Genomic DNA, 17756 nt, shown 5'->3' with positions numbered 1-17756 from the left:
ACTGTAAAAAAAGCCTGATGTGACTTCAATCAAGGACTGTTGGTTTTGCACATCAGTGTTTGGAATACCAGAAAATTGTTTTCCTTGTCCGTGGAAATAATCCATGTTTGACCTAGATGAAGTACAGATGTAGCAGAAGTACAGATGAAGTAGTGGAAAATATTTTCTTATTAGCAATAACTTGTGAAATTAGAGAAGCAAATCCTAGTGGGTCATCTGTAAGGCTTCTTATTACTTGGAATGTGTGTTCTTTACAGTGTACTCATCTTAGAATGTACAGAATTGTCCCTTTACTTTCTTAAATTTTTTTTTCAGTTCACTGATGACTTTTTACCCTCTATCTTTAGTTACAGTCACCTTGAATATTAGTGAATTTTCCGTGGAATGGGGAAAAACCCCTCATTTTTAAAATACAACAATAGACAGTAGCATAGTGATACTGGTTGATGCTGCACCTTTTTAAAGGAGTCAACTAAAAAAAGCTGTAAAGTTAAGAGGAGGATCATTCTTCCTAATTCCACTGGACAAGACATTATCCATTATTAGTAAATCATTTATGGATCAATATATGCTAAGATTGCATAAGATCCAGTGACGTTAAATTTGTTGTAGACTTTATGGACAATTACTTTACTATGAAAAATGGCAAGGATTGTAAGATGATACTTTGTGAATTACACAGATAGCCTGAATCTGGTAGAGCCTTGCTGAAGGTGAATGCTGCAGGCTGTCCTTTGACTCTTACTTTAGGAAAAGGCAAAGCAGACTGGTGGCAAATTCAGACATGAAAAAACATCAGAAAGGCAATGAACATCTCTCTCTTTGTTAATCTTTTATTCCTTTTATTCCTTAACTGTGCTCCTGAAAAAAATGTTTCTTCCTCCTCCTCCAGAGCTGCTGTTGTCAAATTTAATACTGTTATGATATGTTTAAATATATATATATGTGCATAGAAAGGAGGTGGGGTGGAGTGTTTAATCTCTGTTTATTCACCTAAACTCTTCAATTATGATATTTTGGGCTAAAGGAAAAAACCTAAAGTAGATACTTGAAAATTCCTTGAAATGCTGTTATGATATCTTGATATACATTTTTAATACTAACTTAATCTTTCACTTTTCTTCTCAGCTGAGAGTACATACAAAATATCAGTAGCTCTTCCTGCAATATGAGTTAAATCTAGACTGCAAACATATGTTCTGCAGAACCCAAGTAGTAATTGGTACATACATGACAGGGTTTTATTGCTTTTCATTTCATTTCCACCCTGTGCACAGCCTGGTTTTGCCTTTTCCACAGCTGAGTTTTTTGTTAAAACCAGACACTGATAAAAGTTTAACAGTTATGTGTTCTCTCTGCAGGCAATATTTAAAAAAAGGGCAACCCTAAATTTTTTTCTGTCAGTTTCTGTGAAGATGGACATATAAATGACCAATAACAAATAGAAACTCCTCAATGTCATTTAAATTTCTCTAGTAGATGAGGTTCAATGATCAATCTCATGACTCTCCGATATTAATTAATGTTGTCAGTGTCAGGTGAAGAAGTTGCTATGGAAGGTGCTATTTCTATCAAAAAACCCTGCATTTAAGCATAGTGGTACAGTCCCAAAGAAATACTTCAAAGAGAAGTTGAAGAAACTTGGCACAGGAGTGTTCTTATGTAGATTTCTCTCTGGGCAGGAACTGAAATGGGAGCCCTTATCAAACAGATAAACAAAAGTTGTAAGCAGGTTGTAAATAGATACAAGCACTGTCCTAGAAGTGTTTGTACTGGCTGTTCCAGTAACTCTACCTACTTGGATTTATAAGACATTGAAAAATCAATAGATTCTTAGAACAATAAACAACCATTTTACATAGGCAGTAGCCAAACCTCCCCAATCCTTCTTGTACAAATAATCTTAAGTGCATGCACAGGACATCAAAGGACATATTTTTCAGAGATTACTGTTTTCCCAAGTATAACATGAGGGCACATTTCCTGAAGGCACATTTCCCATGCAAACGTAAAATTTACTAATATGTTATGCTTGGATCAAAATTATTTTCAAAGGAAGTTATTTGATTTGAATAAGTGGGTCTTTGTCCCAGAACAAGGCCATTTACTGAGATTCTCTTCTTTGGCAGTAGCTTCAGTTTGGTTTTGAAAGGCATCCATGTTTCTAGAAGGACTGTCAAAATCTTAAGTTCTCTTCAACAGATAGCTAGCCTATTTAAGCACAGAAGAGGATGTTTTTAATCATTTTTCATTAATGCAGCCATCTACTGATTATGCTTATTTCTTACTTGGAAATTAATAGCAATATTGCCAGCCTCAGATTGTACATTGGGGGTTATAATCTCTATTTCATTGTGCGAGCGACTCTGCCTCTCTGCCCCTGGCTTCTCCCAGTATAATACATCTCTGAAGACTGAGATGTTTGAAGGGTGCTCTGAAGCTCCAGGTATGCTGGTGCAATGCCAATGCATACACAGTTGTGACCCAGTGCAGTCTACATAAATTGGAATGCAGCTGTATCTTGTTGGCATCACCAAAGCAAAATTCTATGATCTACATCTAGCTACTTCCTCTCTACAATTTCACGAAGCTGCTATCACATATAGTCCTGTCTGGTAAAAACAGCGGAGAATGACGGGCAGGCAAGGGGGATGAGTTAAGATCTTGACTGAATCCTGGGGTCCCAGTCCTGGCTTTGCTTATCAACACTGAAGAGTACATACTCTCTTCCCTGCATCCATACTATATGCTGCAGCTAGTTGTGCTTGTGAAGAGTGCTGCTTTTAGTGATACCTTAACACCTATCCTTAGAAGAGTATTCACATTAACACGTATCTCCATGTATATTTGAAGTTGACACATTATCACCTCCTCCAAAAGAAATCAAAACAATTCCACATTTAAGACCATGCAAGAATTTGAGTATATGGAGGATTTTATTGTGTGCGTTGCACAGGGAGAGATCAGCTGCAGAGACCAAGGCAGAAATATCCCACATGTGAAAAGAAGAAAGACAGAACTAACTGCTTCAGGCTGAAGTAGTTCTAACACTATGAAAGAAGTTTGCAGTTGGTGAAACTTGGCTGCAACAATTGTGGGGTTGTGATGGTAAAATTCTACTATATTTGTTTCAGTTATCCTGCATTCAAGATGGTGTGACTTTCTTTAAAAATGAACAAGATTGGCCAAAACAAGCCCCCTTTCAAACCCTTCAATTAGATGATAATAAATTTCAAAACTTCAAACCTTTGACTTTCTGCTAAATGGAGAGACAAAGTGCCAACTTTGAATCTTCTAGCAATGTCCAAAACTAAACTACTTTCTGGCTGGTATGTGGAAGCAGCCCTTGGTGCGGTCAAAATTGGATCAAGGACACAGCAGCATCACAAGTGAGAGATGGAGAAGCTGGACAGAGGGCTGTGAGTTCACATGGATGCAGTTTCTGGGTTATCAGGAAGAAATGCGTACATCTGCTGAAACACCATTCTCTACAGATGATGCTGAACATCATTCTATACAGATGATGCTGCTTTGACATATCAATCCCCTTCACAGAGCAGTTTGTATCTGCTGTATATGTATGTAAACTCTACTAGAGTTGTGGTATGTCATGGTTTGTACTGATAGAGGACTGAGCCTTTCTCCTTTCCGTCCTATAGCTGTCCTATAACCTCCTGCCTGACCAGAATCTGTAAAGTAGACTGTGTTTGCAGTATGACAGGTATTTTGTGTAAGAATGCACAAAAGTGCAGTAGCCTCTTAGGCTCTAATAGGCCTCTAGTAGTCTCTAATAGGCCACTGCTTAGTGATTTATGTTCTGTTGCACTTTAAGCTTGGAAATTTCTGACCAAATGAGCTCAACTCTGTGAGTCCATGCAGAATGTTTCTTGCTCACAAATTGAGCTGTGGTTTGTAATCTGCTTACCAGATGTGTTTTAAAAAGTCATGATGCACTTGATATTTGAAGGAAGACATTAGATTGAGGTATTTATTTTCAATCTCAATCTAGAACATTCTTGTACAGTGGTCAGATGCCAAAACACAATATGCAGTATAAGAGAGAGGGCTCTTGAAGCTATGTTAGAAAGTATTTGTTTCATCTGTAAGAGCTTAAAGAAGAGAACTTGATGGGACCTTCATGTGCAGTCTGGTTATGCCACAGTTTATTTTCAGCTGTACTTGATGATAAACTGTACTTATTGACAAATAATTTGTTGCTACAGTCCAGCTGCATTTCATGAAGGTAATCCAATATTGCTGGGCTTCCAGAAGCATTCTTCTGTCTTCAGGAGGGTGGTGTAATTATCATGCTGGATATAGCTCAGGTGATTATTGAAGTGGAACATGGGTGGGTCTCTTCTACTTAAAATAGTAAGGGAGGGGGTGTTTGAGAGTTATGCAAGCTAGCAAGAGGCACAGCCATCTGCATCTGCTCCTGACTAGGAGGGAGAGAGGAGAGGGGGAACATGCATTAACCTGGAGTTGCTATTAACCTGGCCTTCAGGCTGCTATCTGTTGCTGTAGACCAAAGACCAAAAGTAGCTCAAACTACAAGCAGGGATGAAGAATGGAGGGACCAGCCGTACCCCTCTGTATTGGCTCTGCTTTCTGTATGGTACAGAGAAGCCGAAATCCAGCAACAGAATCCAAACTTGAGTCCTTGTCAAATAGTAACAGACAGGCTTAGTCTTTTTCTAGGGAAGGCTAAGGAACAAAAAGATTGTAAACTGCATTTGTTACACCCTCTCTCTCCTTACTCTGTGCTAAGGCCCTCTAGGAAATCCTACCTGTTCAGCTGCTCCAAGATGCTCAGATTCCTCTCTGAACACCTAAATGCTTTATCTAGAGAAGAGACTGTCAGTTCCCGAGGACTCAGGAAAAGGCTTTTTTAATCTCACCAGTTTGCTAAACACAGGGTCAGTTAATGCAGGGGTTATCCCTGGCCTAGTAGTTTTATGCTGAAACCTGCCAGTTTTCAGCATAAAATCTTTATTTTTCCACTTGTTTCTCCAGTTTTTGTCATCCATATTTATCACTCTTCTACTTACCCTTTTAAACTGAAGTACATTATCTCCTAAAGTTTCATGCATAGTAAGAGAAAATCTAGCAGACATTTATTTGTATTCACAAAGTTACAATGCATATTAAAATAAAAAATGGACTCCCTTTTAAAAACTGAACATATAAAGTTAAATCAGTGAGTTACAATTGGGAAATTAGGATGGAAAATTAAGTTAAAAATTCAATACATATGTAAGTATCTGATTTAAATAGGCAGAACTGAGTGATTTATATCACTTGATACCAAGTGACCTCCCCAGAAGGTGATAATCTTAAAGCAAACAAAAACTAAGTTATCCAACAGTATACTACTTTTAGACTTAAATTGCTTTTATAGGACCTCAAAAATAGATGTAAAACAATTGATGATTGGCCATAAATAATTGAGAACTAAGAAAGCAAAGAGGCATGTTGATCAGACAGGTAAGCATTTCTAGTTCATATCAGTTACCCAGGATGGAATGGAAGCTAACAAATACATGACTTAAAAAAAAAAAAAAGTTAAAAATTGGTCATCTGTCTCTCATGCTGATTTCATGACTCATTTATTACTAAGTTTATCAGGTTTTTTTTAGCAAAGTTCCACTCTTACCGGTGTTATTCCTGACACACCACACTAAGAATCCCTCTATCTTTGAGCCTGTCTTGAAAAATTAACCTCTCACTTAATAATCTATTTTATTGAAAAGATAATACAGACTCACACAGCTTGCACCTTATTATGGCTTTCTGAAATTTGAAAAAGGCAGAAAAAACATGTTGCTAGGTTTTTAATAGCCTTGAAACACAAAGGCTTTTTTCCCTAACAGTGATCACCCATGATAAAATACCACTTCTTTAAAGAAATATTGTACTACCACCATGAGGTTTCATGGATCTCCAAATTTCTTTGCCTTGCCTAAAACTGATAATAAACTTGAGAATTGCTTGTCAGTCTTTAATTTATGTCTCTGGATGAAAAATATTTAAGCAATATGTCACTGACATGATGCTCTACGAGGTAACTGTCTGATCCCAGTGTGAATGCTTAAGATTTCTCATCCTTCAAGTTTATCATAGCAGGAAACGTTTCTGGTGTAAAACCAAGGCAACAGCAAAAAAGTGCTTCTATTTAAAATTAATTTAACATTTAATATTTTTTATTCACTTCCCTCTTTTCTTTCTAGTTCAGACGATGAGATAACACATTATTAGTTATAGGCATATCTGAAACTGTAGAGAGTATTCTGAAGGTTCATTCATCACCACTGTCACAGGCAGGTGATTGTCTCCAGAGAAAAACTAAATCACATTCTTACACATCTCTGCAGTGCACAAATGTCCAAATGAGACCAGACAGATTCTCGAAGAAAAATTCTCCCTTTTGCTTGAACAAGGTCCATTGCCCCATTTAAATTAAATTTAGATCTAAAAATAGGATTTAAGGGAGATTTAAATAATTGAAGAAAGATTTTCACCACAGCACAGAAATTTATATTTCTCTCTGGCTCTGATCTCACCACAATCATTACACTGATCTCCAGGGACACCATTTTCTCAGCTTATACCCTGTTTCTCTTTGAAACATTTCTACAATTTACATAAACATTAACCATAGTTTTAGATGAAAATACATTTTAAAATAGGTCCTATAGTGTTGCAAAGAAACTATATTTCCCATGTAAAATGTACTAGTATCAGCATTTTGATCTACATGTTCAGAAATTATGATTCTTTTAACTGGTTATTGCAAGTGTGGAACAGCAATATTCTTGCATTATTTTGCACCAAGTGGAAATTTTGAGCTGTGTTGCTATATACAAAAACAACAGAAAAGGCAAATTGATGGAAGTAGCAATGATAAGAAGCAGAATGCTTTTTCTTTTAGGACTCATAACTGCAAAAATAAATGGAAGGCAATTGGGTTTAGTACAAAAGTAGGTAATAGATTCACAAATAGAAGCTAGTAAGCACAAGAAAAATAGCAGACTACAGGTTAGGTTTTTAAGGTTCATTTTCCAAATAAACAATAGGATTTGCCCACTAGGAAAAATTATCTGTTATGAGAAACAATGAAGCAATCGATGTTTTAATTTAGTTTTAGTAAAACAAGCCTTTCCTTCCAAATATTAGAGTCTGAAAAGCTCTAAACTAGACTGGGAGATGCTTAAAATTTCACAAGCAAAATGGTTAAAGCATTATGCTTTTTAAAACATTTTGACAGACTATGTCATTAACCAGCTCATGGAAGGCAAGACAGCAGCTAAAGGCAGAATTATTTTCTTCTGCATAACTGCTTTGACTTTCTTCTCTTGTAGGTAAATCTGCTGGTTTTCTGCGACCATTAGGTAATTTTTTTTTAAACACATAGTTTAATGAAAGATGATGAGCATTCTTAGTTCTTCTGTTATTGGTTGGTTTTTTTTTTTTTTTTTTTTTTTTTTTTTTTTTTTTTTTTTTTTTATTTCCTAATCTTCTTTCCTTAAATTTTGCTGAAATTTTAATCTGGAAGGGTTTACTTAATGGCAAAATCTAATAATGGCACTCTGTGCCTCTCTGGTCACATCCACCCAGATTTCACCATTATCAAAACACCAGTCATCCTAACAGTCCTGGGAAGCAGCTGATGTGATCTATATTCATTTTACTGAGAGAGAAAACAAGACATAATGAAAGTGTCTGGAAAAGTTTCCTGTGAATTTTGTAGCAATGCCAGGACCTGAACACAAATTGTGGTGTGATTTGATTCCTAAGCCAGTGGTTACCAAACTACAGCTAGCACTCGTTGCACAATTGTGCTAAAGAGTCTACAGATAATTCACAAAATCATATTGCCTTTTCCATTAGAGAATTTGATTGTAAGAAACTGTGAGAAGTTATGCTCTCTTGGTCTGAAATACCAAGAAAGTATTGGTACTTTCCTGTGACTGTGAAAAAATATGGCCAAAAGGCCTGTAGCTTTAATTGCTAAATAAGCTTGAGCCTTTATACATCTGTATTTTTCTCTTCAGAGAAGTATGAATGAAAAATGCCATCATAACAAATTGTGCTACATGCTTACACCAACAAATGTATGTATATCCTAAAAAAAGAAAAAAAGAGAGAAAATAGTTACTACAAGAAAAGTTATGTAGTTGCAGTATAGGAAAAGAACATTTACTCCAAGAAATATGGTGAAGTTGCAGAGCAGACATGACACCAGACATAATATAGGACCCAGGAAGGATGCATAGTCACTACAGTCACCTTCTAAGCCCATTTAAAGAGACAGAAACACTGGGTGGTTTTCTTAAAGACATACTTAAATCCTCTCGTTCTGTGGCTACTGTGTCCATTTTTCCAGGACATGTTCTCCTCTCCTGCTCTCAGTGTCTTGCCCAGGCAGATTTCTGGTAAAAGCAGTTCATGCCTGTGGTTTTTAACCTCTGTGAAAGAAGGAGCCAGCGTAGTTGTGTGGGAGGGAGAGCAGCAGTATCTGTGTCAGTAGAGCAGGAAAAGCTGAGCAGGCACCAACTGGCTTCTGGACAGAGACCTTAGGCTGGGGTGAGAAGACAAGGGAAAATGGCTGATTTAGGATGAGGAATTTAGGGAGACATGTGAAAGGAATGGGATCATCCAGAGCAGGAGGAATAGATTTTTTTTCTTGCAGCCATGTATTTCTGAGTTGGGATACACTGGGATTCTAAGGATAAGCCGAGACTGGAGCAGAAGGGGCTGGGCGCTGCATGTTACCTGAGAATCCAGGAGGGATGGGGCCACACTGGAACAGCTGCTCCACTCCATTGACTCAGATAACTAGGCATTCTAAGGTTTGTGAGCCAGAGACTTGACAAAACACCCGTTAAAGCTGGGAGGCAAGGTACTGCCTTCATTTCTCTTTTGATACTGGAACCTTGTTCTATCACCAGGAGATATACCAGAAGGAGCCACAAGGTAATTGCTGCACCAGGTAACAGCCACTGAGCACGCAGAGGGTATTTTTATGGCTGTTTGCCATGTTGTGAATGGACCCTGAGGACTCAGAAGAGACTGTGGCGGCCACCAGAGAGCTTGCAGGGCAGCTCTGTTTCGGCAGCTGGAGCCGATCTGCTCTGACCACCGCTCTGCGGCGGTACGGCGAGGGTGGATGGCGGCTGGGGTACGGCACCGCGCCTTTGGGCTGTGGTTAGCACCACACCAAACCCAGGCACTGCTCTGCACACTGCAGCACCACGTCTTTCCTCTAGTTGAGCTCTGGCAATTGAATAGAAGTGGACCTGAAACACTTCCTCTTGCTCCTAACTTTAAGACAGCTGGCATTATCTGCCTGGGTTATCTATCATTATTGCTGATGTTTTTCTCACTTTAAACACTTTACTGGTGAAACACTGTAAATTAGCTTTTTTTTTTTTTAAAGTGCTTGCCTTCTTCTCTGTTGTGTTATCCTGAAAGACAAAAACTGTCTGAATAGTTTCTTTCTGTGTGCATGGGTCAGTTAGAGTCCTCTTATTGCCCATCTCACCTTTACAACCAGCCAGTTCAATCCTCAAAACACTACCTGGTGTATGAGCAAGGTATGGCTTGTTCTCTCATCATGTGTCCTCCATCCCAAATAACTTGAAATTGAGACAGTTTAAACAAAGACTTTGAGAGTGTAAGATTTACTTAGCCACTGCAGTTCCTACCCACATTTGTACATGCATATATATGGCGAATAGAAGAAAAACAATCCATTCTAAACTCAGAACACATCTAGTTTAATATATTCCTCTGTAGTTTTGCCATGGTTCTTAGCAGCTGCTCCCCACAGTGGATGACAAGTGCTGGGAATATTTTTCTTGTGTGGAGAATAAAATGTTTATTATTTGCTAATATTCTGGCAGCCATGCTTACTACAACAATCCTGCATATGCTGTTAACAGTGACCCACCTGTAGGCCTGTGTGCGTCCTTCATAAAGATATCCTGAGACTGTCCTGCATTTTTATCAGGGCAACCATGTAGACATCAGAAACATACCTGGGCACCAGTAATATTCCGCTTTCCTTAAGGCAAAACCAAGCTAGGTTGTCCTAGGCCTTCCTGTCTCCAACCTGTCTCCTCCTTGCTTTTGCTCATTCTTCTTCATCTCGAGTTTACTAATTGAATAGTTCATCTTTTACTAGATTCTCTGAAGAGATCTGAGCAAAAATCAAAATCAACTTTCTTTATGAAATGTAACTCCTCAGGACAGCCCATTTTAAATGTCCACAACCATCATGGCTGGACAGTAACCCACTCTACAATATGTTTTTCAATAAAGTCCATAATAATTTAGAAATCCTCTGAAACTAACCCTAAATCACCTCCATCCCATCACTCTGTACAGTATGAATTATACTTTTAGGAGATATGAACTGCTTGTTGACAGAACAGAGGGAATATTTTTAAAGCAAAGCAGTCTTAGCAGGATTTGACTCTCAGAGGCACAGCTCTGTGTCAGGGCTCTTAGGCTAAAACACTTTTTTCTTTTTTTTTTTTTTTTTTTTTTTTTTTTTTTTTTTTTTAGCTTTTCACTCTGCTCTTTCTGAAAAGAGAATCCTGACCTCAAACACCTGGTTTTCAAGGGGATGCTTCTGAGCCGTAGCCAACACTCCGAATTTTTTAGAAAAGATTTATTCCTGGTCCTGTAGCATGCCACACATTCTAAACTCTGAGTGATCTGAGCATACGGAACGAAAATGTCAGGAGGTTTAAGCGCCTGCTGTAACGAGACCCGCAGGATTATCAAACCTTGCCGGCATCAGCCGGCTGCAGCTTTGCCGCGTTCCACTTCAGCGTTTTCCCACGAGATGGCAATGTCATCCCTATTTTTCACCCTTCAGCAGCAGAACACTCAAGAGCTGTGTCAGCCTACACATTGCCCCCTCTGCTGACCGAGCCATACTCAGTTTGCTGCGTTGTTCTCATATAAATGGATCTATTTAGGATTGTAGTTATTAATCGTCCATAACTGGTCTACCATTTGCTGGCAAAGGAAATACAAGTAACTGGGAGACTGTTTTCTGGCTAAGTCACTGTTAGCTCCAAAATTATCTGTCATTGTGTGAGCCCTGAACTTGCGTGCTCCTTTGAAATACTGTAATCTACTTTCTATATAGATTTATACGAAGAAAGCAGCTTCAGACATTAGTGCTGGCTGGCTATCTTTAAGCAATACGATTAGCAAGCAGATGAATGGGAGTTGTGTTTTTGTGTAATTGTTACTGAAAGGGAGCTGTGGGGGGAAAAGTTCTGAGGAAGAAGAGGGTAATTACTGTTTAGTGATTTGGCAAATCATCAGTGCCAAAGTTGTCCTGTAAGTCAACCTCATGTGTCAATAATCTGCTATAAGAGCTCTTCATATATATCAGGAGCAAACGATGTGTTTGTTGTTTCAAACCCAAGGTGAGACAGTCATGCCCTACCCCTTCCCCCTGCAACTGTCTGTTTAAAAAGAGCAGTTTTTATAGCTGGTTTTTGTTCTTTTTGCCTTTTCAGGCAGGCAGGACAAACTAGCAGCACTGTCCATCCCAGTGATATCAGTTGTTTTGCCATCTGGCCTGTCAGCAGTGCAAGCACAATATTGCAACATTCAACTCCTCCCCATCATTCTCTCTTCACCACAGCAGCAGGAAAGATAAATGGTATTCCAGAAGAAACATCTCAGCAGAAATCCATGCCAGTGCTACATCTCTGCATCTCACAGGAAGCCTTTAATATCTTTCTGGAGTGAGTCTACGTGAATTACCCAAGTGAGTGTGCGTCATGTCCAGGGCTAGGTATCAGAGCTTCTTGGCTCCAGGCCTTCTGTTTTGACACAGCTCTTTCAAAAGGTAACAGCAGAAACTGGTAAGTTTTCAGAATTGCAACTGGTGTAGCTTACACAAATACTTTCCTTTACTCAAAATGTGCATGCTGCAAGTTTTAAGCCCCTAATATCAAGGGGGGAAAAGCATTCCAGTTTGAGTTGCAGCATTCTCATTATTCAACTGAATAGTGACCTTTTTTTAGTAGCCAAAACCATCTGTCCAAAGCAAAGAAAATAATAAAATTGGACTATTTTATTTTTCTCTGAGATACATTTTCAATTTGGTATTTCAGGGATGAAAAAATTCAAACCGTTGATGTTTTGAAAATGTTCCCACTGATGCCTTTTCTGCATTCCTCCTGCCACTGTAGATCATGTTCTTTCAGTGCAGTCTTGGCTGGTGTGATTATTCATGTGCTGCAGTGGTGATGCTCTCTGGAGCATTCACTTGCTGATGGAGATGTATGACGGAAAAGGAACACTGCTGCCTACTATGAGCAATAAATACGCCGTGGACTCTTTTGGCAGCTTTGTGGTTTCCATTGTCTGAACATCCTTCCAGACTCATCCAGAGTCTCTTCTGCTACCTGAATGGTGTAAAAGGATTAGAAGAGGGTCATAAACATCCACACAGTTCATGTTAAAATTGCCATTCAGCTTTATCTAGAGATTATTTGTTAGTTTAATTCTCCACCATTTTTTTCCTTTTCTCCCCTTTGTTTACTTGTTTTTTTTTTTTTTTTTTTTTTTTTTTTTTTTTTTTTTTTTTGTTGTTAGTTGGGCGTTTTTTGTGGTGGTTTTTTCTTTGCTGGGGTTTTTGGGCTTTTTTTTTTGTTGTTACATGTATTAAAAAAATGCAAAGATTATTTTTTGCTACTTAAGTGCAGCTCCACAGTTGTTTGTTAGTTTCATGTTTTGTCCAGGTACTTAAAAAAGTAGCAATGAAATGCAATTCTAACTGAACAAGCTGAACAGTCTCTCAGCAGTTATACCTATGGAATACTGCCAAATTGAGGCAGGCAGTGCCCTGGCAACTGGGCTGAGCTTAACTGTACTGCATGGCACACAGCCGTGCAGCAGCAGCACACCTTTGGCATAAATACGCGTGTTCACGTGTGTTCACTGACCCTCACAGCTTGCATTTGGAATAAGATTGATGGGAAGGAATAAGAGGTACAATTAAAAGCTTTCTCTGTCCACATGAAATAAACCATGTCTCTAACACAGCTTAACTAACTTACTGTCCCTCCCTTGCAGTCTTGAAGCTTTAAAGTGTGTGTTTGGGGATTAAAGCATGTTGTTTCCACATAGCATGTATTCTAGTTTTTGGGACCCTGGTTCAGAGATCTGGGATGTGTGATATATTGGGAATAGATTTTGTTTTACATATGGGGGATTCTGTTTTAATAAATCTAGATTACATTGCCTGTGTCATAAAAATATAGACCATGACATATATGATTATAAGAGCCTCTCAGCTAGATTTGGCAAGTCATGCTACTGTAAAAATATTTAAGCAAGGCAACTGAACAGTCCAAATAGTGACAGTGTGGTTTGGTTGAATGGTTTTTAAGCCACTGTCATTTTTCTAGACTACATGGGTATGCTTTGAAACAGAACCTTTTGAAATGAACCCTAAATGCACTTTGGCAGTTGGAATCAAGTGATTTTTTTTTTTTAATTGGATCCTTAATTAACCTCTTTGTTGCTGGGACAGAAATCCAGATAAAAGTGTCAATCACTCTTATTTGCATTTATCTGATAGAAACTGACATGTTTTCATTTTATCTTTCACAGATTTCACCAGAAGAATTCAAATGTGCACTTTTTTCTTTTCTTTAAGCAGAGAACTTGGGAAATAGCTTGAAAATTATGATTTAAAAAGAGGTATATATATAAAAAAGACAAATGCATTTGATAGGCCTGCAAATGCTGTATATTGTTATAGTTCTATGTTTCTGAAGTCTCTGAATTTTATTTTTGTTCCTTTTAATTACATCACTGTTTCTCTAAGGGTTTAAAAGAGAAAGGCCATGCACAGAATGAGAGAACATGATAGAAGTTTTGTTTCTTCAGCACATTTGCAGTAAAATACCCCAAAATATCTATACAACAGATATTCAGCCTGCAGTGATTAGCTGTTGATTGTTACTTGTGCAATTATCCCTACAAATGGTGCCATTATCCTCCAAAAGCAACATACCAAAAGATTCCAGCCATATGATAAATGGCATAACTCACTGTTATCCTATGAGAAAACTGGGTGACAAGGGAGACAAGTCTGTTTCTCGCCAAACCCCAGTCCTGCCTGTCTCTTGTTTATCATGTGCACTCCTAAAACATCACTGATGGTTCCTTTTTTTAACCCACTACCTACTTCCTCTCCTTACAGCTGGTGTGTTTGGCTGTGCTACAGGATAGGTTTGTGATGCTCTTTGCCATTCATAACTGGTAAGTGGTTACCTCTGGATCAATGCAGAAGACACGTCAGTGTCTGGGAGCTGGAACTGTGTGAGTTAGCATATTCCCTTTCTACTGGGTTTCAAATGAAGAAGGTGGCAACTGTAATCCTCAAGATGGTGAGCCACAGAGCACCACTGGGCAAAAGTGGGTAGAGCACAACAGACAGTGCCTATTAGTTAAAATTAGAAAGCAATTTTCAATTACATATTGTATTGACAGTAAAAAAGGAGATACTTGGTCATCAGAGGAATAGTTTTCTGTCATGTGCTGCCAGATGTTTAATTTCAGTGGCTTGGCCCCTATGAGTTTTTACCATTTGCTGGAGCATTACTTGAACCATGAGAATAGGCTGCTTCTTTTCTCTACTTGGGGGATACTTCTTCTGGTGAAGCACAACAGAGCAATTCCCCTACAGAGAAATCAGAGCTTGAGGGATGAAGGGTGGGAGCAGGCATCAGGTTCCTGGGGAAAAGAAAGCCCAGCAACATTAATCATGGTAAAGGAGCTCTGGCCTTCAGTGCTTTTTTGATGAGGACATCCATGCAGTAGGGTTAGCATCCAGGAGTGCACTCAAGAACCCTTCATCATGCAAGGTGTAGGAGAATTCTTTAAAAAAATCAAAGTTTGGGAGAGGACAATTCTTTGTTGTGTTTTGTGCACCAAGGATCACTTCTCTGCTTAGAGCTTGCAGCAGCAAATGCAATAAGATGAGCCATCCAAATTTCATTGCTAGCCTGTGGAATATGGATCAGATGGATTACACTTAACAGTTAAAATCATCAGTTGATTCTGATTAGGGTGACTAATTAGAGTACCTTAACAAGATAAATGGCCTACAAGATGAAGCCTCCACATTCTTATGGAGATTTGTTATTTTTGTGATCTGTGCTGTGCAAGCACTTAAAAAATACAGTGTGAATATAAGAAAGCTGTGTCATGATCCTTACTTACAGCAATAATGTGATGTCTTTCTTTCTTGGGGAGTTTTTACAGAAAGTAGTGAGGTCATCATCCTGTATGTTCTGCAGTGTGTATGACACTCTCAGGTTTAAAAGCTGTGGCTGAAGTGGGATGAAAACAGAAAACTGTTTCCATTATGTATTTTTTGTGTATATATATATATATACATATACATATATACACACATAGATAGATATAGATATTAGATAGATACACATAATAAATATATATAAAATTCCTTTATATGGAGATTCTGTCCTATGACTGAAGAGGCAGTAAGAGTCATTGTCTCCTAAGGGAAAGCTGCATGAACCAGTGAGGAGGGAAAGATACTCACAGACATATGAGTTTTATTTTCTTTCCAGTTTCCAAAATTCATTTGTTCTGTGATCTTGAACAAATCTTACAGCTGCTGGTTACCATGAATTAAACAGACAATGTTTTTTTAATTGAAAAATGCTTTGAAATGAGAGGATACCAAAATCCATGGAAATCATCTTAGAAAGGTGACCTGTTGTGGTCAGATGGGGTACTGTAGATGTAGGCCTTATCATTCCCCATAGTTTAAGATGACTAAGACTACAATAGTGCTGTGAGGAGTTTCCTTCTTTTTATTTCTCAGATTTTAACCCCTTTTATCCTTCTCACTCCCCCAGACCTATTTTGAAGCCTCTGGCATAGATGTGGCATAGTTCCACAGTTTAAAACAAGAAAGTTACAAAAAATCACCCCAGTTTCAAAATGCGTGCAATAATATCTGGACCCCTTTGCCTTCTGTCTAACTGGAAACTAATGAGGATGAGCCTGGACAGTTAACATTTTCTTAGAGATGGATTCTCTTGTCAGCCATAGCCAGGCTGTGTGATGCCAACACTTATGATTTTCTTGCAGCAAATTAGGGAGAGGGCTCTGTGCTCTACTCTTGTTCCTTGGTTCCTGTGGAAGTTATTATCTATGGGAAGGAGATGGTCCTGATTGCTGCTTATGGCAGGAGTGACACTGACATCACCCCTCCCCTTCTGCTTTCATTGATTTAGATTTTTAGGTGCTGGTGGAAGCCCCCTGGACTGCCAGCCACAGCAAGAACAGACTTGTCCAATCAACGATTTATCTGCTCCATGAAGAGGTGACAAGGGATCGGGCCCTCTCCTGCAGCTGATTTGAACTTTGACAGCTGCCAGTAAATATCTGTGTTGTGTTCCATGTTAAAAGCCCTCAGGAGATCTCATGATGCCTTAGGGTCTGTCAGATCTTACATATACAGAACGAATAGAGATGAACTCCGCCCATACTGTGCAAGCAGGTTTAATTATCCTCTGAGTAGCTGTAAAGAAGCTTGCACCGTGCTCATGGGACCAACCTTTTCACTCCTACTTACCTGACTTCCAAGCTGCTTCATTTTGTTCTTTTCTGAATTCCAGCAAAGTGAATACACTCTAAAAGGGAAATCTGTGTCTCAATAAAGTACAGAGTCTGAAGTAACACGCTCCTGTTTTTTCTTTCTACCTGACCAGAGGTTGCAGAGCTTTCTTCCTCTGCTGGGAAGTCTGTTGGGAGCAGCTATTTTGCTCCACAGTGGTCTTCCCCCTTTCCTTATCCAGGCTACAATTTTCTACAGCCAGTCCATCCCTGGTGAGGGCAACCTGGTCTGTATTGTGGGAGATAGTGTGGAGCTGCACATACAGACAATCTTCCCCTAGAAACCCTCAGAGAACTGGAAAGCCAGCAACCTTAATGGAAAGTATGATTTCAGACCATCTCCATATCTCCACAGGTACCCAACTGCTACTGACATGAAGAAAGCAAAGGAATTTTTCTTCCTTGCCCCTTGCTAGGCACCATATGGCATAGTTCTAGAAGAAAAGTGGGTAAAACATTATTTCTTGCTACTTTTAAAGGAAAATGAAAGAATTATTTCAATTGTGATGCTTGATATTGCAACAATTCTTTTCTTGTAAGTGCCTTATCATCATATATTGATAATATCCATGGTGTGTTTTCTTTTCCAACCTAATGACAAGATGTGGACGACACTTTCAAGGAATGTAGTCTGACTAAAAGAAATGTGGCATATAAATCTGCTGTGGTGTGGTTTTTGCTTTGTGTTTGCCCACTATTCTCCTCCCTAATCTCCTCCCCTCCCAAGTTGCCAATCTTCCCAAGCCCTTCCCTAACTTCCTCCCTCCCAAGCTGGCAATCCTCCCTATCCCTACCCCTTTTTCCAGAGTGTTCCTTGTCTATCTTGTAGTATTCAATACCCCATTTGTTACTTTGTATTATCCCCCTCCCCTGCTCTCCCTGATAGGTTTATAGAGTGTTAGTCCTGCCCTAGATCCCTCCCCTGCCATGCCCTCATTGGTTGGTTGCCCTATACCACTCCCCCTATAAAAAACCTCTGCAAACCCCCTAAGTTTTGTCTTGGGGTCCCAGGCCGTGGACCTAATAAATCCATCCAGTTCTACCCCAAGTCCCGTGTCGTGGTTATC

General features: G+C 39.0%; 2 long non-coding RNA genes across 2 annotated transcripts; both read right to left on the bottom strand.

The window, feature by feature from the left end:
- Positions 1 to 4141: 4141 nt before the first annotated feature.
- LOC137465315 (uncharacterized) lies at positions 4142 to 6693 on the bottom strand. The gene is made up of 4 exons (XR_010994619.1): positions 6561 to 6693; positions 6047 to 6468; positions 4477 to 4608; positions 4142 to 4359 (listed from the first exon to the last, which is right to left on the bottom strand). It is a non-coding gene; the product is annotated as an uncharacterized lncRNA (long non-coding RNA).
- A 1481-nt stretch (positions 6694 to 8174) lies between these two features.
- On the bottom strand, positions 8175 to 8901 carry LOC137464760 (uncharacterized). The gene is made up of 2 exons (XR_010994404.1): positions 8773 to 8901; positions 8175 to 8465 (listed from the first exon to the last, which is right to left on the bottom strand). It is a non-coding gene; the product is annotated as an uncharacterized lncRNA (long non-coding RNA).
- Positions 8902 to 17756: the final 8855 nt, after the last annotated feature.

The sequence above is a fragment of the Anomalospiza imberbis genome, chromosome Z (genome assembly GCF_031753505.1).
Source record: "Anomalospiza imberbis isolate Cuckoo-Finch-1a 21T00152 chromosome Z, ASM3175350v1, whole genome shotgun sequence".
NCBI classification, from domain to species: domain Eukaryota; kingdom Metazoa; phylum Chordata; class Aves; order Passeriformes; family Viduidae; genus Anomalospiza; species Anomalospiza imberbis.
The sequence above is the reverse complement of the archived record's forward strand: the minus strand, read 5'-3'. Positions and strand labels throughout refer to the sequence as shown.